The sequence below is a fragment of the Bos taurus genome, chromosome 17, assembly GCF_002263795.3.
Source record: "Bos taurus isolate L1 Dominette 01449 registration number 42190680 breed Hereford chromosome 17, ARS-UCD2.0, whole genome shotgun sequence".
Lineage (NCBI taxonomy): Eukaryota > Metazoa > Chordata > Mammalia > Artiodactyla > Bovidae > Bos > Bos taurus.
In genome coordinates this window covers 18,265,681-18,288,065 of record NC_037344.1, presented here as the reverse complement: position 1 = coordinate 18,288,065, position 22,385 = coordinate 18,265,681, and the positions used below count along the sequence as shown (strand labels likewise).

Below are 22,385 nucleotides of genomic sequence, written 5' to 3'. Positions count from 1 at the left end.
ACAACAGAAATTCATTGTTTCACAGCCAGAAGTCTGAAAGCAAGGTGTCAGTCGCAGAGTTGGTAATCCTTGTTCCCTGGCTTGTAGCCTTATAACTCTGGTAACTCTCTCCATCTTCACTGGCCTTCTCCCCATGCCTGCATCTCACATCTCCTCTTCATCCTCCTCTCCTTTCTCACATAAGGAGCCCGGTCATTGGATTTAGGGCCCATCCAAAATCCAGGATGCTCTCATCTCGAGACAGTTTTGATCATACCTGCAAAGAGCCTGTTTCCAAATAAAGTCACATTCAAAGCACTGGGAGTTTAGGACATGGATATATGTTTTGGGGAGAGGGGGACACAATTTGACCCAACATAGTAGAATTAATGGAACCCTACTGATTGGCTGAATGGGGGTGAGGGGTTTGGAGGGGAAGGGGAAACCAGGGGTAACATCCATCAACAACTGGGTGGCGGATGGTGCCATTTACTAAGTAACAGTGGAGGAGAAACAGGTTTGGAGGAAGAAAATGACATCTTTATTTTGAGGTGCTTGTGGAAATCCAAGTGGGGTCAGGTAGCAGTTGGTCATGTAAATTGTGAGTCCAGTTGATGGAGAGGAGGGCTGGGCATACAGTTTTGGGTGATAACTGAAACTATGGATATGGGTAAGATTGCCAAGGGAGAATCTGTAGAATAAGAAGAACCCTGATCAGAATTCAGACACACAAGAGTTTTGGGGAGGGACAAGAAGAGTAGCAGTCAGGAAAGTGGTAGAAAACATTAAGAGAGGAAAGTCTCGGAAAAGGTCAGGGAAGAAAATGATGACAGCAGGAGTGAGCTGTTTCTAAGGAGTTTAAGAGAAACCAGAATGAAAGAGAGGTGAGACAATGCAACGAGCATAAAGAAATACTGCAAAAAGTGTGGCTGTTAGGAGCAGGTGAGATTGGCAGGTGATAGGAGATGCAGACAGAAGAGTTTTTTCCTTTTAATTTTTACTCAAGATGGGGTAGACTTGTGCCTGCTAGCAAGAAAATTCTGTAGGTCGGAGTGTTGAATGTAAAGGCCAAGTCAAAGTCATTGAGGAGGCAGGACATAGATGAGACATTAACCGCAGATAAGAAGGAAAACAAGGAATTCTTTGACTGTCCAGTGGTTAGGACACTTCCACTATAGGGGGGCCTGGGTTTGATCCCTGGTTTGGGAACCAAGATCCACATGCCCTGAGGCATGGTCAAAAAAAACAGGGAAGCAAACAAACAAAGGAAAACATCTCTTCTGCTTAGTGGAGGAAGAGGGGGAAAAGGATGCCTATAGAAGGGGGTAAGTTTGCTGATCTGATGGCAGGTGGCTATGTTTTTCATTTATTCATTCAACAAATATTTTTGAATGCCTGGCACATGCCAGGCACTGTTCTAGATGCTAGCGATACAAAGAGAATAAAACAAGGTCTCCATCTCCATAGAACTTACATATCAGGCAGGTGGATAGAGAAATATGTATGTATATATTTTTCAAAGCCCCAGTAGTTGGTCAGCGCTACGAGAAAACAAGAAAACGTAAAGAAGCTTAGGGAGGGAGACTTGAAAGGGTATCTGTTTAAATAGGGTGTCTAGGATCAGCCTCTTTGAGGTGGGAAATGAAAAGGCAAGGCATTAAAGATCTAGAAGGATTATTCCAGGCAGAGGAAACAACAGATATACAGGCTCTGAGGCAGGAGTATATTCGGCAGCATCAAAGAGTAATAGTAAGGAAGCTGTCTGAAACTAAGATTATAAATCAGTTATACTTCAATTAAAAAAAACAGTAAGGAGGCCAGCACAGCTGCAGCAGAGGAAGGCAGGAGAGAGGGATGAGAACGGTAGGCAAGGTTCTGGGCACAGAGGTCTAGTAGGCTGTGGTGGGGACTTTAGACCTTTAGTCTGAACGTGATGAGGACTCTTGGAAGGTTTTGAACAGAGAAGTGACCGGATACAATCTGTGAACAAATAATCAGGCTCCGGTGCAGAATAGACGGTAGAGAACAAGAGCGAAAGCAGGGAGTTCAGTTAGGAAGTTACTACACCGTCAGATGAGAGGTGGTGATGGCTTGCACCCGCGTGGTAGTTGTGAAAGGGTAAAAAATTAGTCCAATTGGGAATCGATTCTGAAAGTGATGCCCACAGGTCTTACTGAGAGACTGAAGATGGGATGTGAAATAAAGGAAGTTAAGAGCCTCAAACACCTCAGAACACTGGCTAACACAGAATTGATTCCTTCAAAGAAACCCTAGCCCAGGTATATGAAGAACGTTTGGATGAGATAAGTACATTACACAGGGAAAATGGAAGGAAATGTATTGGATATATTTGCTAGATGCCTATACTGTGCGATTTTTATGTGTCAACTTGTTGAATCCTCCCCACCACCTATGGTAATGTTATTATTCTTGATTTTAGAGATAAAAATTGTAATTTTGGTTAGATTTAATAGTTTATTCAAGTCATCTTGTGAATTTTAATTTGATTAACAACTAAGCTCTTGTCACTAACTTAGAAAATAACACTTTTATAGCACTAGTATTAAGTTTAATCAAATTAAAATATTTAATCTATTTTGAAGCAAAAGTACTTAAGAAAAGTCAGCTCTAATTAGATGATGATTCAAAGGTATGTATCATTTTGGGAGCAGTTCTGAAAGACTGTTTAGGTTTTCAAGGCTCTCAGAAGCTGATGGCACTAGTTATTCCTCATTTCTAATCTCACTTTCTGAAGAATCATCCCTAGTACAATTTTTGCACTTATTGGGACATATGCCTTTTTTTTTTTTTTTTTTTTTTTGATGCACAAAGATAGATCCAGAGCTAGACACCATTTCTCCTAAGAATTTGGGCAAGAGCTAGGAGAGGGGAAGAAGTTCATGAACACGTGCCTGTTGTGATGCTAACTCTTCAGCTCTGGGGAATGAAAACTTAAGTGGGAGAACATACCCTGGAGAAAGCTGGAGCAGGGGAACCCAGGGAAGCATATCTATAGTCCCAAGATTCCTTAGCATCTGGACACCGGAACAATGCAGAGTAAGTCTGTTTCTATCTGGACAGGATTCTTACAAGCAGCTGGGGCAGGGCTACTTTGTTTCTTTATATTGCTCTCCCTTAATGTTTATACTCTTTTTAACCTGGAGGAATTTAACCCTGGACATACTTAAGAGTTCTCACCAAAATCACTGAAGGAAGAGGCAGTGGGATATAGTGGAAAGGGCAAGGGCAATTCAGAGACTAAGATGGCACCTTAGCGGAGGTGCGGGAGAGGAATGTGGACCTCAGAATGCCTGCGCTGCCCCAAATGGGCAACCTCAAGTAGGTCACTTTCTCTGAGCCTTAGGATCCTCATTTGTTAAGTAGGGATAAATGAGAGTAAAAATAGGAACTACCTCATAGGTTCCTATGAGACTAAAATGAGTCAGTCTATGAAGTACTTAGCCAAAGGGCTCCACAAGAGAGTGTTACTATTGATAAGTTTCACTATCAGTGTGACTCTAGACAGACAACTTAAACTTTTTTGACTTTATTTCCTCAGCTGTACAATGACCGATAGAACTAAGTGATACTGCAGATTTCTTTACAACTTTATAGTTATGACGTTTGTTATGTATGTTGTTTCTTAGGGTGATAGGAAAAAAGTAAGAAATCTTCCCATGGTAGCCACCAGGTGGCGTTAGTGAGTCTTATGGACGTCCCACTTTGGGGGGGAACTTCTAGTTTTTTCAGTAAACAACAAAAAATGTTTAATTACTCATAAACTCTATTCCCAAGGAAATACCAATAAAATTTTGATGTATAACCTTCCATCCAAGTTATTTCTTCACATATACATGTAAATTATCATTTTTCAATTTTATGAGAAATGGGATACCATATATTGTTTTGTAATCAGTTTTTTTTTAAACACAAAATTATATGGTGAACATTTTCCATAGCAATTGACGTAGTTCTAAATCATCATTCTTAAAAGTTCCATGGTATTTTCCACAGGTATGTGTTTAAACCATGATTTGTTTGAACTATCCTCTACTTAGCAAACACTGATTGGAAAAATTTCCAGAAGTGAAATGCCTGGGCTGTGCACCCCTTTTCTCTGTTTTTTGTTTTTGCATCTGGTAGAGCAAGGTCCCTTATTAGAGCCTTCCTTCAGAATTTAATTGACTATCTAAAGCCTTCAGTCTTCTTGATGAAATTTTAAATCTTTAAATAAAATTCTGACCCGCTGTCTCCCCTAAAAATGTCACTGGGATTTTGATTGATACTGTGTTAAATTTACAGATTAATCTGGGGGGGTGGAATCTGCATCATTCCAATATTTTGTCTTTCCATCCAGCAGTATGGTATACTTCTCTAGTCACTCAATTCTGTCAGAAAAATGTCAATGTTATTTAGTTTTCATTTAGCTTACTTCAGGATATTTTTGTTGTTGCTGCTGTTAATAAACACTGTCTGTAAAAATGTTTTCCTAATGGCTTTTGCTGGCATGTAGAAACACTATTAATTTCAGGGTTATTGATTCTGTAGTTGGCCATGTTACTGAACTCACTTATCGGGTCTAATACCCTTGTGTATCCTTTCACTCATTTTGTAAACACTCATTGAGTGCTTACAGTGTGCAATGCACTATTCTAGGCCTTGGAAATAAGTAGTTAAAAAAAAATCTGTTCTAAGATCTTTACATTCTACTGAAAGAAAATACTAAACAAATAAATATATGACAGGTGGTGCTAAGTGCTAAGAAGGTGGGAAAGCATAGTAAGAGGAGGGAAACTGACCACAAAAAACTCTATTTTGGATAATGTGTTTAAATAAGCCCCCTCTGATACATTGAACTTTGAGGAGAGACCTAAAATGATGTTGTTTTTCTTGGGTTTTCCCAGTAGATATTTATATCATCATATGTTCCCCCGTCCCACCCCACAGCAGGGTCTCCATGCTCCTGGAAGACTGTCCAGTGGCAGTGACACCAAAGATTTAGTTTGTAAAGGAGGCTTCTAGGGTTTTCAGTGACAGTGTTGAAACACTGTCAGTGTTCAAAGATTTAAATAATGGCTCTGGAAGTCTTGGCAGCCGCAACCCCAAGTGGATTTTAGAGGTTCACAGAGTTCAGCGTGCTGCTGTTCAGACTACCTTTCCCTTCCCCTCCCAAATCACGGGATCTACCTGCTTCACCAGTATAAACTGCCTAAGGGGACAATCCCAAGAGACCATTAGTATAGGCTACAAGCTGTTTGAAAGAACAATCCCAACTGGCTATAATTTCCTTTTTAAAAAAATTAGAAATAATTCCATCATTACTCATTGCCTTTTTTAACAGGTCAAGTTCATCACATCGAGTTTTAAAGTAGTGCTTTAATGTATTTGTTGGCTGTGCTGGGACTCGGTTGCGTGTGGGCTTTTCTCTAGTTGAGGTGAGCAGTGGCTGCTCTCCAGTTGTGGTGTGAGGGCTTCTCACTGCGGTGGCTTCTCTTGTGGAGCACAGGCTCTGGGGTCTGCAGGCTTCAGTAGTTGAGGCTCCCAGGCTCTAGAAAACAGGCTCAATAGTTGTGGCACTCAGGCTTTAGTTGCTCCAAAGCATGCGAGATCTTCCCGAATGAGGGATCAAACCCATGTCTCCTGCCTTGGCAGGCGGATTCTTTATCACTGAGCCCCCAGTGAGGCCCTGACATATAGATCCGTAACCCCATAACGCTTTGTTTTAATCTAGCCTAACTTCCCACTTTTCTTAATCTGTTTTGATTCTTTCATTGTGCTGTTATCAGTCAAATCCCCTATTATCCTTAACAGCTTTTCTAAACATTCCCTTTACTCTAACCCCAAACCTAGTCGTCTGCTGTAATATTGTTTCCTTGCAATACTCTCAAGTTGTAGCTGTTTTGTTCTGCTTTAAATCCTTCAGGTCCTGCTTGCTCCCAATTCCAAACGTTTCCCCTTCCTTGGAAAATCCTAGTTCCTTTGAGGCGCATACCATTACTCTACAGCCTGAATCTACCCAGGTTGTGTCTGTGTGTTCACTTTAGTCGTCTCCGACTATTTGCGACCCCATGGACTGTAGCCCGCCAGGCTCCTCCATCTATGGGATTCTCCGGGGAAGAATATTGGAGTGGGTTGCCATTCCCTTCCCCAGGGGATTTTCCTGCCCAGGGATCAATCCCATTTCTCTTAGGTCTCCTGCATTGGCAGGTGGGTTCTTTACCACTAGCAATACCTGGGAAGCCTGCTAAAACAAAAATGTAAACATTCTCAATAGAATGTAAGCAATACACAGAGGTTCAGAACAGAAGAATCAAAATGCCCAGGATACAATCTAAAATTACTAAGCATACAAATACCCAGGAAAATCTCAATTCACATGGGAAAAAAAGATGTCGGTGCTGAGAGAACACAGAAGTGGACTTACCTGACAAAGGCTCTGAAGCAGTCATTTGTGGGAAGACAGCTCTCCATTGATCTCTTGTATTTCTGCATGTCTTCTAGGCAAGGGCATTAACAGCTTTTTCCTGATTTTTTCAGGGATGTCTGTGTAGCAAACATCCTTAGAAGACAGAGATAATGTCTTCCTCTGGGCCCAAGGGGAGATTTGTTTGCTGTCTAGAATAAAAAAGATGAGTTTCTTTCCACTACTCAGTTGGATAGGTTTGCGAGTCCTTTATTACAAACTGGAGTTTCCCCATAAAGTTCCTCTCCTATCAGGAAACTCACTGCATACACAGGTATTACCTGGTCCTCCTGGCATTACTTGGTAGGAACTGGGACTCAGGAAACTGTCAGAAATCCTGATATTCTACTTCCCACTACTGCAGTGAGTGATAAATTGTCCTTTGTCTCTGATTCAGGAGACTCACAACTTCACCACTATGCATTAAACTGCAACAGCCTAACTTGTTAACTTCTAAGTAAAGTAAAATGCCAGACCTTTCAAAATTCCGAATTCTGTTATAAAAATTCTCTTAACAAGCAATAAAAAAAAGCACTTTTGAAACCAATGGAAAAATATAAAGTATCAGCAAAAAACAGAAAATATAAAGGAACAAATCTTTAGTTTAAAATTGAAAAGTGTAATAGCCAAAATTAATTATAAAAATTCTCCATATGGTCTCAGTAGCAGAGGAAATGACAGAGGAAAGTGTCAGTGAAATTGAAAACATCAATACAAATTATCCAATCTGAACAACAGAGTGGGGGAAAATTGGATAAATAATGAATAGAATCTCAGGGACCTGTGGGATAATAGCAAAAGGTGTTGAAAAGTTTTTGAATATATAATGAATGAAAAGTCTCAAGTTTGGCAAAAGATACAAGCCTATTGATTCAAGAAGCTCAACAAAGCCCAAACATAATGAACATAAATCTGTGTCCAGACACATCTTCATCAAAATGCTGAAAAAGACAAAAAAAAAAATCTTGAAAGCAGCCAGAGAAATGCAACATATTACTACAGGGTAACATCAGTTTGAATTACTATAGATTTCTCATCAGGAACCATGCAGTCCAGAAGGAAGTAACACATTTTTAAAGTGCTGCAGTAGAAGAATGGTCAACACATAATAATATATGCAGTAAAAATATGTTTCAGAAACTAAGGTGAAATAAAGGCCTCCTTCTCAGATGAAGGAAAACTAAAAGAACTCATTGCCAGTTGGTCTGTTCTAAAAGAATTGCTAGAAGAAGTTCTTCAGACAGAAGAGAAATGATACAGGAGAGAACCTGGAACATCAGGAATGAAGAAACAGCACGAGAAATGGTAAATATTTGTATAAATATGGTAGATTATTCTCGAGTTTATAAAACGTATTTGATGTTAAAAGCAAAAATTACACTTTTGTCTGAAGGGTTTTTTTGACATGCGTGCTAAGTCGCTTCAGTTGTGTTTGACTCTGCTACCCTATGGACCCTAGCCCACCAGGCTCCTCTGTCCATGGTATTCTTTAGGCAAGAATACTGGAGTGGGTTGCCATGCCCTCCTTCAGGGGATCTTCCTGACCCTGGGATTCAACCTGTGTCTCTTACGTCTCCTGCATTGGCAGATGGCTTCTTTACCACTAGTGCCACCTGGGACATATGTAGATGTAATTGATGCCAACTAGAACATACAGGGGAGAAGACCAATGGGCCTATGTGGTGGTAAGGGTTCTGTATTTCACTTAAAAAAAACAAAAACAAAAACATTGATTCTATACAAATTTTAAAAGTTTTAATATTTGCCTTCCTTGAACTTTGTTTTTGCTTCAAGGGCTTTGCAGCTGTTTTTTCCTATGTCTGAAAAACCATTTCCTTATATATACCGTCAGCCCTCCCTATCTGAGGGCTCTACATTGGTGGAGTCAACCAACCTCAGATCGAAAATCTTTGGAAAAAAATTTTCAGAAAGTTCCAAAGAGCAAAACTTGAATTTGCTACGTGCTAACAACTACTTACAAAGCATTAACATTCTATTAGATATTATATGTAATCTGGAGATGATTTAAAGTATATGGGAGAATGTATGTATTAGGTTAAATACAACTCCATTTTATATATGGGCACTGAGCATTTATGGATTTTGGTATCCTCAGGGGATCCTGGAAACAGTTCCCTGAAATTGAGAGTGTTTTTTATGTGGCATATAGCTAGATTTTTTAAAAATTTCAGTTTCTATCTTTGGTAATTTTAATTGTTGTTGTTGAGTCACTAAGTTATGTCCGACTCTTTGCAACCCCATGGACTGTAGCATGCCAGGCTTCTCTGTCCTCTACTATCTCCCAGAGTTTGCTCAGATGCACTTCCACTGAGTCAGTGATGCTATCTAAACCATCTCATCCTCGGTTGCCCCCTTCTCCTTTTGCCTTCAGTCTTTCCCAGTATCAGGGTCTTTTCCAGTGAGTCGGCTCTTCGAATCAGATAGCTAAAGTACTGGAGCTTCAGCTTTAGCAACAGTTCTTCCAGTGAATATTCAGGGTTGATTTCCTTTAGGATTGACTGGTTTAATTTCCTTGCAGTCCAAGGGACTCTCAAGAGTCTTCTCCAACACCACAGTTCAAAAGCATCAATTCTTTGGTGCTCAGCCTTCTTTATGGTCCATCACATCCATACATACTATTGGAAAAACCATAGCTTTGACTATATGGACTTTTGTAGCAAAGTGATACCTCTAATTTGAATACATTGTCTAGGTTTGTCATAACTTTCCTTCCAAGGAGCAAGAGTCTTTTAATTTCATTGTTGCAGTTACTCACTGTCCACAGTGATTTTGGAGCCAAGAAATGAAATCTGTCACTGCTTCCAATATTTCTTCTTCTATTTGCCATTAAGTGATGGGACCGGATGCCATGTTCTTAGTTTTTTGAATGTTGAGTTTCAAGCCAGCTTTTTCACTCTCCTCTTTCACCTTCATCAAGAGGCTCTTTAGTTCCTCTTTACTTTCTGCCATAAGAGTGTTATCATCTGTGTATCTGAAGTTGTTGGTATTTTCCCAGCAATCTTGATTGCAGCTTGTAATTCTCATTCAGCCTGGCATTTTGCATGACGTATTCTGCATAGATGTTAAATAAGCATGGTGACAATATACAGCCTTGTCATACTCCTTTCCCAATTTTGATCCAGTCCGTTGTTCCATGTCTGGTTCTGTTGGTTCTTGACCCATAACACAGCTTTCTCAGAAGATGGGTAAAGTGGTCTGGTATTCCCATCTCTTTAAGAATTTCCCACAGTTTGTTGGAATCCACGTAGTCAAAGGCTTTAGTGTAGTCAATGAAGCAGAAATAGTTGTTTTTCTGAAACTCCCTTGCTTTTCCATGATCCAATGAATGTTGGCAATTTGATCTCTGGTTCTTCTGTCTTTTCTAAATTCAGCTTGTATGTCTGGAAGTTTTTGGTTTACATACTGCTGAAACCAGCTGAGCATAACCTTGCTGGCATGTGAAATGAGTGCAGTTGTACAGTAGTTTGAACATTCTCCGTTATTGCCTTTCTTTGGGATTGGAATGAAAGCAATTTTAATACATATACATTTATTTTGATTCTTGATGTATTTGAATTTATTTCTACATCCTTTATGTTTACCTTACTTTTTCTGAGCTGGGTTTTTTTTTGCCCTTTTATGGGGGGATTTTTTTTTAATTAACTTTTGTTCAGAGTTTTAAAATCCCATTTTTATCTCTTTATTTAGAATTGGTACACTCTATATTTGTTCTTTTTAGATGTTTTCTTGTACCTCTAATTTAACAAAATGTAAACAGTATATTAACCCTTCTAAACAAAACAATGATCTTAGAATCATTTTAACTCTACTGACTACTCTTCCTCCCAACACCTACATGCTATTATTATTTATTCAAGATACTAATTCTGTCCATTTTTTTTTAAATTCTGTCCATTTTTTAAACCTCACAGATTACACATTTTTTAGACAGTGTTTAAGCCTGATATGCTGCAGTCCATGGGGTCGCAAAGAGTTGGACACAACTGAGCAACTGAACTGAGCTACATTGACAAGTTTGTTTACCTTTGATTCACTCTCAGTTCTGTCTTGCATCTCAGACTATTCTAGGATAATTCCCTTGTAAATTTTTTTTAAAGTTCTCACTTTATGCCAGGCTTTGTTCTAATTGCTAGTTTCTACTAACTCATTCAATTCTCATAGCAAGTCCATGAGATATATACTGTTACTGTCAACATTTTACAAATGAGAAAACTGAAGCACAGAGATGTTAACTCACTTGCCTAATGTCCCACAATTAGCAAATGTCTGAACAGGGATTCACACCAGTCAGTCTCCAAAGTAAATACTCTTAACCTGTTTGAAACACTGATTCCCTTGTATCATCTAGGAGTTCCTTTAATGCAGGTCTCTGAGGTAAACTCTCATTTCTCATTTATCTTAAGTATTTCTTTTTTACTCTTGTTCTTGAACAATAGCTTGGGGAAGTACACAATTCTAGCTGACCTATTTTCTTTCAGCACTTGAGAGCTATTATTCCATTAATTTTTGGCTTCCATTGATGCTGAGAAATCCATTGTCATTTTAATTGTTCTTCTGCTAGTGGTCTGTCCTTTGGCTGCTTTTAAAGTCTTAAGAGTTCTTCATTCATTTACTATGTGTCATTATGCATTTCTTTTTATTTATCCTGCTTTGGTTATGTTGTGATTCTTAAAACAGCAAGTACCTGTTTTCATCCTTTCTGCAAAAGATAAATATGTATATATTTATTCAAATGTCATATATTATAATATTTTATATTACATGATATTTTATATAAATAATTTAATAAATATTAAATATTTACTAAGCATTAAAATTTTAATCTCATTAGGATACTAGTAACCAGTGAAGATAGAGGGCAGGGGTTGACTGACAGGAGGCCTGAGGGAACTTTCTGGGGTGACAAATATGTTCTGTTTTTTGATACGATTTTGTGTTATAGCTGTGTGTGTTTGTGTGTTAGTCGCTCAGTTGTGTCTGACTCTTTGCGACCCCATGGACTGTAGCCCTCCAGGCAAGAATACTGGAGTGGGTTGCCATTTCATATTCCAGGGGATCTTCCTGACCCAGGGATCAAACTGGTGTCTCTTGCATCTCTTGCATTGGCAGGCAGATTCTTTAAATGATATAGCAAATGTAACAAAATATTAATTAGAATTTAGGTGGTATATATGAGTGTTCACTCCACAATTTTAACTTTTCTGTGTATTTGAAAAGTTTTGTAAAATGTTAGGGGAGACTACTGCCTCTTCTTTATTCTACTCTATTCTTCTGAGACTACTGTTAGTTAAACGACTGACCCTCTCATCCTAGCCTCCATCTCTTAATTATCTCTTTCATATTTTTAGTTATTTTTATATTTTAATATTTTATATTTTAGTTAAGTTTCATATTTTGGTTATTTTTAGTTGGGCAAGAATCCCTTAGAAGAATAGAGTAGCCATCATAGTCAACAAAAGAGTCCAAAATGCAGTACTTGGATGCTATCTCAAAAATGACAGAATGATCTCTGTTCATTTCCAAGGCAAACCATTCAGTATTACAGTAATCCAAGTCTATGCCCCGACCAGTAATGCTGAAGAAGCTGAAGTTAAACGGTTCTATCAAGACCTACAAGACCTTCTAGAACTAACACCTCCAAAATTTGTCCTTTTCATTATATATGACTGGAATGCTAAAGTAGGAAGTCAAGAAATACCTGGAGTAACAGGCAAATTTGGCTTTGGAGTACAGAATGAAGCAGGGCAAAGGCTAGTAGAGTTCTGCCAAGAGAATGCACTGGTCGTAGCAAATACCCTCTTCCAACAACACAAGAGAAGACTCCACACATGGATATCACCAGATGGTCAATACCGAAGTCAGATTATGTCCTTTAAAAAAAAAATAGTTGGCAGATAATTGCTTTACAATGTTGTGTTGGTTTCAGCAGTACAGCAACATGAAGATCCCTCACTTTTTTAAACATTTGGAACATAGATATTCTATACTTTATCAGTTCTACTACTATGGCCTTTGGAGTTATATGTCTGTTGAATATTATTTCTGCATATACTCATAAAATGTTGGCTTCTTGGTGCTTGTAGTTCTTTGATTGTAAACTCTTTTTTTTTTTTTTTTTTTTCCCGGCCATGCCACTTGGCTTTAGGATCTTAGTTCCTCAACCAGGGATAGAACCTGGGGACTTGGCAGTGAAAGAGTGGAATCTTAAACCACTGGACTACCAGAAAACTCCCTTCACCTCATTTCTTGACCTTAATTTTGGGAGTCCTCTTAACCTAAACTGGGGATGTTTACTTTCAGAAAGTTTTGCTTCTTTTTCTGCTCATAGCCAGGGAGCAATACAGACTTGAAATGAATTCAGCTCCCTTAGAGAATCTTGTTTCAGTAGGGACTCTCATGCTTGGCTTTCCACCTGGCAACTGGGCCAGGGCAGTGTATCAGCATTGCAGCTGATATCAGCATAGGTCCTCATATCTGCTTGCTTATTAGCCTGGGCTAAGCATATGTGGTGGTAGAAGAGATTCCTTAGGACTTTCTTAATCTCTTGAGAATAATAGAGCATGTCTTAGGCAGATTATACCCATTCTGTAGGAAGAGGGCCCCTCTAAGGACCTTACCAGCCATGCTTCTAGAAGAAAATATTTGACTTTATTAGTAAAGGATGTATTCAACTCCTAATTTATCAAAGATTTTTAAATTAAAAATGGGTGTTAAATTTTAATATCAAATGCCTTTTCAGCATCTGTTGAGAAGGCAGATACGATTTTTCTTCTTTAACCAGTAGTATTAAGAACTGTTTTATCTCCTAGATTCATTGCCTGTTCTAAAACTGGAACTATGCTCTTTAAATATTTCTCCTTTGCCAGTTGGTACAGTGTTAAGCTATGTCAGTAGAGAGTGCTGGAAAGAATTTTCCTTCTTAATTCTTGCTTGCTTTGTTGCTTGGCACTTGGACCACACATAGCTTCTCTTGCACCCCTCATCTTGCAGTGCCTGCAGCTTTTCCTTTGCCTGGCTCCTGCAGTCTCGGTGGCTTCCTAGCGCCTGACTCCTGCAGTACAAGCGTGTCCCCCAGCACCAGGCTCCTGCAGTATGGGCAATTTCTCCAGCACTCAGCAGCTCCCCTAGATCCCCTACCTTCAGACTATTTTGGAGCAGAGTGGCTCCCACAAGACTCCTACCCATGAACAACTTTCTCTGCACCCAAGAGGGTACATTTTCAACAAATTCCAGAAGATGGATTTCCAGCATGCCTCACTGGTACAGAAGCAAAGCAAATTGCTTGTCAGTCGGCAAGCCATGGCCTTGTCCTCTATGGGCTTCCCTGGTGGCTCAGTGGTGAAGAGTCTGCTTCTAATGCAGGAGATACGGGTTTGATCCCTGGGTCAGGCGGATCCCCTGGAGAAGGAAATGGCAGCCCACTCCAGGATCTTTACCTGGGAAATCCCACGGACAGAGGAGACTGGCGGGCTACAGTCCATGCAGTCGCAGAAGAGTTGGACACAACTTAGCAACTAAACAACAACACAACAACTTGTCTTCTTGCAAAGTCTGGATCTCAGCCTGGAGTTGGGGCATGGCCCAGGAGCACCATGGGGACTCTATCTTAGCCCTAGGGGTAGTAATTAATTCTTTTATCTGATATTCCTATAATATTTAGAGTTCTCTTTACTTTCTATTAGCAAACCCGTTGTTATCCCAGTCTCATCGTAGTTATAATTCTCTATATTAAACCACATGGTCAAATTACTGGTTTCTGTTTCCTGATTGGACCTTGACTAGTACTTTCAGTCATTTCTAAATTTACTGAAAATTAGAAAAAATGTCTTCCAGTTTATGGTGTATCTTGGTGGAATGTTCCATATACATTTCGAAATAAATGTGTACTCTGCCATTGTTTGATGTAGAATTCTATAAATATTAATTAGGTCAAATTGGTTGATGAAATTGTTCGAGTCTTCCATATCATTGCTGATTTTTTAAATCAACTTATCTATCAAAAACTGAGGTGAACGTTGAAATCTGTTATAGTTGTGGATTTGTCTGTTTCTCTTTTATGTTGCCAGTTTTTAATTCATGTAATTTGAAGCTTTGTTACTATACCTTCTTGATGAATTGACCATTTTATTATTATGAAACATCCCTGTTTATCCATGATCTTGAGGATAGGCCAAATTCTTTTTCCTAAAGTCTATTTTGTCTGACAATAATATAGGTATTCCAGCTTTATTGTATTTGCACATCTTTTATCATTTTACTTTGAACTTACCTGTGTCTTTATGTTGATGATGACTTTTTTGTAAGAAGTACATCATATTTTGTAAACAATACATAATTGAACCTTGCTTTTTTATTTGGAGAGGTTTGTCTTTTTAATTGCATGGTTTAAACTACTTACAATGAATTATTGATATAGTTGATATTTATTTTCTATTTGTCCAATCTACATTTAAAAATTTTTTCTCTTGTCTTCCTTTTTGAGTAATATGTAGAATATTCCATTTAATTACTCTATTGACTGCCTTAGCTATGCTTCTTTCATCATTTCTGTTGTTCTAAGTTTTACAACGTGCATCTTGAACTCATCATAGTCTATTTTTATTAATCATACTATAATACATAGTATAATATATATATGTTTACTTCTGTTTTTCCCTCTCATTCTTTGTATATTATGGGCATATATTTTCTTTCTATATGTTATAATCCCCATAGTATACTGCTATTATTTTTGCTTTAAACAGTCAACTCTGAAAGAAATTTTAAAATGAGAAAGGAGTCTTTTAAAATTTATCCAGATATTTACCATTTCTGGTGCTTTTCATCCCTTTGTGTAGTTATGCATTTCCACCTGATATCATTTTCCTTCAATCTCAAGAACTTCCTTTAATATTTTACATAGCATAGGTCTGTTGTGACACATTGTCTTGGGTTTTATTTGAAAATGCCCTTATTTTGCCTTAAGTTTTGAAAGAAAAGTTTGCTCCATAAAAAAATTCTAGATTGACTTTTTTTCTTTCAGCACTTTAGAGATACTGTCTTTTCGTTTCTGGTATATAGTAAGTGACAGTTCTTTGTTCTTATGTATTTATTGTTTTTTTTTTTTTTTTTTCTGGCTGCTTTTAAGAGTTTCTCTTTTCACTGGTTTTCAGCAATTGATATAAAGTGCTTTGATGTTTTCTTTTTGTTTATCCTACTTGGGGTTCATGGAGCGCCTTAGATCTATGACAGTATAGTTTTAATCAAATTTGGAAATATTTGCAGCATTGTTTTTTCAAATACTGCCCTCTCTCAGGGGTATTCCAATTACCTCTATATTGAAGTGAAAGTGAACGTTGCTCAGTCATGTCTAACTCTGTGACCCCATGGACTATACAGCATGGAATTCTTCAGGCAAGAATATTGGAGTGGGTAGCCTTTCCCTTCTGCAGGGGATCTTCCTAACCCAGGGATCGAACCCAGGTCTCCCACGTTGTGGGCATATTCTTTACCAGCTGAGCCACAAGGGAAGCCCAAGAGTACTGGAGTGGGTAGCCTTTCCCTTTTCCAAGGATCTTCCCAACCCAGGAATCAAACTGGGGTGTCCTGCATTGCAGGCAGATTCTTTCCCAATTGAGCCATCAGGGAAGCCCTGCATATTGGAGCACGTCATATTGTTCCCCATGAAACTGAAACTCTGGCCTTTGTAACTATGTGTTATAGTTTTTTTTAATTGTGCTATAGTTTGAATAGCTTCTACTGCTGGCTTCAAGTTCACCAATCTTCTACAGTATCTAATTTGCTGTTAAGCTTCTACAGTGATTTAAAAATTTTTTCATATATTGTATTTTTCATCTCCAGAAGTTGAATTTCATTCTTCTACATATCTGCCATTTTTACCATAATGTTCATATTTAATTATAAATTCTTCATTATATTCATATAGCTTTTTAAATGTCTTAGTGCTAATTCTGTGATCTCTGTCATCTCTGGTTCTGTCAACTGACTTTTGTCTTGGTTATGGGTCAAATTTTGCTGAAGCTTCACGTATCTAGTAATTTTTTGTAGACTAGTCATTGTAAACATTATATTGCTGATTGTCTTGTGTGTGTGTGTGTGTGTAAGTATTGAGTCTTGTTTTGGGAGGAAATTAAGTTACTTGTGGATCAGCTTGATCCTTTCAAGATGTTACTAGGTTACATCTAGAGTAGCTTTTAATCTAGGGCTAATGTAGCCCTACTACTAACGTATAAGCCTTCAGGTGTCTGTACTTAATTGCTCAGTGTTCAGTGAGGTATTTACTCCAGCTGGTAACTCTGAAGTCATCCAGTCCATTATGAGCTCTGGGAATTTTTCCATTTATAGCTCCCTGGTAATTGTTCTTTTCTTGGTGGTTGATCTTTGCTTGGCCTTGCACAGTATTACTCTACACATGCTCAGATTTAGCATGTGTAGTCACAAGCAGTCAGCCAAAGACTCAAGATTTCTGTAAATTTTCTCGGAGTAAAGAAGATTCCTTTTTCTCCAGTATTCTGTCAAGCAAATTCCACAAATTGCATCTTTTTGGTAACCACAATATCCTTGCTACTGCTAAGTCACTTCAGTCGTGTCCAACTCTGTGCGACCCCATAGATGGCAGCCCACCAGGCTCCCCCATCCCTGGGATTCTCCAGGCAAGAACACTGGAGTGGGTTGCCATTTCCTTCTCCAATGCACGAAAGTGAAAACTGAAAGGGAAGTCGCTCAGTCGTGTCCGACCCTCAGCGACCCCATGGACTGCAGCCTTCCAGGCTCCTCCGTCCATGGGATTTTCCAGGCAAGAGTACTGGAGTGGGGTGCCATTGCCTTCTCCACGATATCCTTAGCCACATGTATAGGGCCAGCATGTTATGTGGTAGGTGCTCAACAAAATATTTTTATGAATACATGGGCTTGTATTCTTTCATATTTAAAGTTTCCATTATCAGAGTCTATCTCCTTTTTCATTTATTCTTCTTGACTGCTCTGGGTCTTCACTGTGGTGCACAGGCTTCTCTAGTTGTGGCATGCGGGCTTAGTTGACCTGCAGCATGTGAGATCTTAGTTTCCCGACCAGGAATTGAAACTGAGTCTCCTGCACTGGAAGGTCGATTCTCAACCACCGGACTATCAGGGAAGTCCCTCCTTTTTCATTTCTAACATCTTCTCTCCTGTTTTAAAATCTTTGCTTTTATTTTGCCATATTTATTTTGTTGAACATATCAAATAACCAGCTCTTTCCTGTTATGATCTGTTCTGTATTTCTGGATTCTAATTCACTGCGGTCTACTATTATTATTTTGCCTGCTGTGCCTTAAAACTTTGTGTTTTTCTCATTTAAGATAAGAGGCAGTGTAATGTAGTGGTCAAAGAACTGGGTTTGGTTATTGACTTTATCACTTATTAGCTGAGTGAACTTCAGGAAAACAGTAAACTCTCCGAGCCTCAGATTCTTTATTGATAAAAAAGGGAGAATGTTACTTGCTTTATATGAGTTAATTTTTATAGAACACAACAGTGTCTGACACATTAAGTACTATATAAGTGATAGGTAAACCATATTTTTACTATGATTTTTACTAATATTTACTAATATGATTTACTAATATTTTTCTATATTGGTTAGTATTAAAACATTGATCTGTGATTTTCCTTTATGTACTACTTCAGCTGAGTTCTTATGTTGTTTTATTGTTCTCATTGTTATTACTTTCTAAATAGTTTGTAAATCAGTGATTGTGATTTTTCTCCTGAACCAGAATTAGAGATTTTCCTCTTAGCGTCCATACTGTATAGTAGATAAATTTTCTTTTTTCCTTCTACTTAAAGAAAAAAGAAAAAGAATAGCTTGTTTTTATCGCTTTGGTATCAGACAGTATAACTTAAAATTGAGATTTTTCTGTGTTATTTAGAAATAAATGTTTATAAATATGGACATTAAAAAAGTACATCATCTTCAAGGTGGAAAGTTTAATTTTAAATCTCCTAGTTACTTAGATCATCTTCAGAATTATCAGTTGCCTTTGTTATATCAAATATAGGGAATGCTATATAATCAAACATTCTAAAGGTGAGGAGGGAGAAAGGGAATGAAATAAAGGAAACAGCAAAGACCACCATGACTGCATTTTGCACATATCAAATATTTGTAAGTCTTGCTTACTCATAATTTGAGTTTATTATAGAGAAGAATGGCACTACCACAGGCACACTCACCTTTAACTTATTGTCCACTACAAGAAGGCCTTCCATCCTAGCTCCTTGACCGCCTCCACACTTGAACACATCTAGAATTTCTACAGTCTTTGCCCCTGCCCCAACCACAAGAACAGTGGAGATATACAGAATAGTTAAATTTCATAAATCCTCAATGATCCAGCTTATAAAGATGTAACTTGAAGAATTCTGAAACGTAGAATTCTGAAATTTACCTATAAAATGTTGATGGTAATTTGCTACTTAGATGCTAAAACTAAAGCCCTTGTTATTTATAATGTAGTATCTCATAAAATATTTGGGGTTACTATTAACCAGTGATTTGGTAATCTGGTGGAGGCCAACAAGACCAAAGCTATACTTCTCTGGGGAACTGGAATTCTGTCTTTAAGGGAGAGATGATTCCTGCTGTCAAATGGGATGGACAGGAGACCAGAATTAGCAGAAAATCCCTTATATAGGCCAATAATTCTCAGTGAAAGTGAGAAAGGGACATAACACCCCTCAGGGACATTTGGCCATGTCTAGAGTTGATTTGGGTTGTTCCAAGTAGGGGTGGGGTACTCCTGGCAGATAGTGGGTAGAAGCCATGTATGCCACTAAACGTCTTATAATGCACAGGACAGCTGCCCACAACAAGGAATTGTCTGGCTTACTGACAAATACTGCTTGATATCACTTACATGTGGAATCTAACAAATAATACAACTGACTGTATATCCAAAACAGAAACAGACTCACAGATATAGGAAACAAACCTGTGGTCACCAAAAGATAGAGGGACAAGTTAGGGACAAACTACTATGTTCATAAAATAAACAGTAAGGATATACTGTACAGCACAGTGAATTATAGCCATTATCTTGTAATAACCTATAATGGAGTTTAATCTGCCAAAGTACTGAATCACTATGCTGTATACTTGAAACTAACATAATAAGTCAACCATACTTCAGATATTTACAAAAAAAGAATTATCTGGTGCAAAATGTCAGTAGTGCCAATAAAGGCAAGCAGGTAAACTCTATTTTGTCCTTTGTACTCAGGCCTGAACTTAAACAGTGAAGTTTTCTAGGAGCTACTCCTTGGTTAAGACCAGTTAAAAAATGGCTTCTGCCACAGGGTGGTGGCATCTCTTAATAAATAAAAGTTGACCGTAAGTAGTTGTATTTTGTACATAAGAGTACCCTTATTTTGTTAATATCCAGTTTCTATCTCCTATTAGAAAAATACTTTTTTTTTTAAATTTCTAAACATTTTTATTTCAAATCTCTTTTCACCCCTTCCTCAAAAAGACATGGGTCAGTACAGCAATCATAAAAAGGAGATACAAACACAAGAGTCAAATGTCTCCCGCACTGACACTTTACAAAAAACCGGGAATTGTGCATGAGTTTTCCAAACAGGACCTGCAGCAGCTACTAATGTCCCTTTACAAGAGTCAACATGCCTATTAATACAGTATATACAGACACCCCATTCTGGAACTAATCTACAGGGACATCCCAACACCCCCCATCTTAGAAAAATACTTTTAAATAAGCCATCTTACTCTAAACTATGTAACATTCCAGTTGTACCACTAAAGGATCCAAATTCAGTCTCTTCTCAGCTGTGCAGTAAAATATGAAGGAAAGGAAGGGTTACATGCTTGTCCTTTGAGGCCAAGTGGTAGTGGCGGCAAGCAGTGAAAAACTCCAAGAACAAATGAATTCTCAGAAAACAGGGCTGCATAATCCATCCACTCTTCCCAACAGTAGCATCTTCTTCAAGAGTCAAACCTGGAGGTTCTGGGATTATTCAATAAAAAAAGAGTAACATACACTTTACTCACATAAGGAATCTCTCAAACTGCAGACTGAAAATACAAAACTCTTCGTAACAATGTCAGGGTCTTTTCCATCTAAGCGGTGCTGAACTGTGTATAACTGGTAAAGGGTGCAACCTGACAATGCTTACACAAGAAATTTCTCACTAAACTCACTTATTCATCATTTGTTGAGTAACAATGAGCTCTCCGTCAGTAGTCAAGAGCTGACATTCTAGTTGGAAGGCACAAGACATAACCATGAAACAAACAGCGAAGACAGTACTGCTGAGACCAAAGAGCTATACCCCAAAAGTGTACTAGATTTAGAATAAGTCAAGAACATTTTGAGCTGAAGTAATCAGGAGTAGCTTCTCAGAGATGAGACTTTTGAACAAGGATATGAAATGTGAATAGGATCTAAATAAACAGACAAGAAAAAGACTAAACCAAAAAAAAAAAAATACAAAAAATAGAGCAAGGGTTTTGTGGTGTAGAGACAATGATGCTTTTTCACGATCCTTTAAAATTACCTGATTATCCAGCTTTGAATTCTTCAACTGTTTTTTGTTATTAAATCTTCAGATGCTATCCTTTAAATGGGATAAGTAGAGTAGATTAGAGGAATATTTCCAAGGCTCTCTAAAAGTCTCTGGGATGATTTATCTTTATGGAAATAAAGTCACAGGTAAACCATTAGGATTTTCCAGGCCATGTTCTGGTTTCTATAACAGGAAACTGACTAAATGTATTTTACTCACCTGGAACACACATTCAACCAGGTGCGTAACCTTCTTTCCCCTGGCTAACATAACTTGGTATATCAGTAACTGTATAAAGTTTTTCTACCGCAACAGAAATGATTGTCTATTAAAGGCTTTTGCAAATTGCTGCAGCTCGGCATACTCAGCTTTTACTACTAATTTGCTCTGACCACATTTTCATTTTATGGACTGAAATGAGCAGTTTATTTCCTTTCCTAGGGCTTTTGGTTCTCTGTTGTTCCCCTCATACTATTTAAGGCATGCCATGTCTTCCTCGCCATAGTCCTTGAATTTGCAAACTATGCGCTCAAACAGAAAACAAAACACCCCCAAACTCCAGTCTTGTTATCAGAAAACAAAACTCCTCACAAAAAGCAATATTTTTGGACATTTTGGAACCATTCTATGACTCAGTGTATGGTAGGTTTCCTCGGAAAACTCTCAGTGGTCCGGAGAATCCTCTTTAAGGCTGGGTGATCTCGTCTATTAATATTTTCCTGAGATATATGGCTAAAGACAACTCTGTGTGCTCCGTAATATTCAACGGCTACATCATCGTCACCCAGACACGAGGACGTAACTTGGGCACAGTAGGTTATATACTCTCATGAGAGAGGCCATCTAGTACCAGCTCCTGGGTTCAATGCCACCAGGCGGCCCCCCTGTGATCTTCTGGACGCGGGCCTTGGGCACCTGAATCCCGCGGATATCGGAACATTGCTTCGGCGCCTAATGAAATTCTCCGCGCGAAGGCGGCAGGCGGCCTTGAACTCCCGCCTGCTCACTGACAGCCCTGCTCCTGCCAAGACCCAAGTTCCGCGCGGCCGGAGCTCGCCTCTAAGAGTTTCCCAGGCCCAAGGCGCGGGCTTCTGGCGGCGCCTAGCGCCCCTCAGCCCCGGTCGCTGTCTCATCTCCTGCCATCCCGAGAGTCCGGAGGGAGCAGGGAACGCGGAATCGGCCCCCAGCTGCAAGCCGAGGGGACCCGCCTCCACTTCCAAGTCCAGGGAGCCCAAACGGGAAGCCAAGGCCAGCGCCGGACCTTCCGGAGACCTCACACGTCCCCGTCGGGCCCACGCCAGCGTCGAAGCGGCTCTCCCGCCCTCTCGCGAGAGAGTGCCTGGTGGTACCTCCTTCCTTT

General features: G+C 38.9%; 1 long non-coding RNA gene across 1 annotated transcript; it reads right to left on the bottom strand.

Moving 5' to 3' along the window:
- Window positions 1–19,829: 19,829 nt before the first annotated feature.
- On the bottom strand, window positions 19,830–22,368 carry LOC100848703 (uncharacterized). Its single transcript, NR_045646.1, has 3 exons — window positions 21,245–22,368; window positions 21,017–21,149; window positions 19,830–20,466 (listed from the first exon to the last, which is right to left on the bottom strand). It is a non-coding gene; the product is annotated as an uncharacterized lncRNA (long non-coding RNA).
- Window positions 22,369–22,385: the final 17 nt, after the last annotated feature.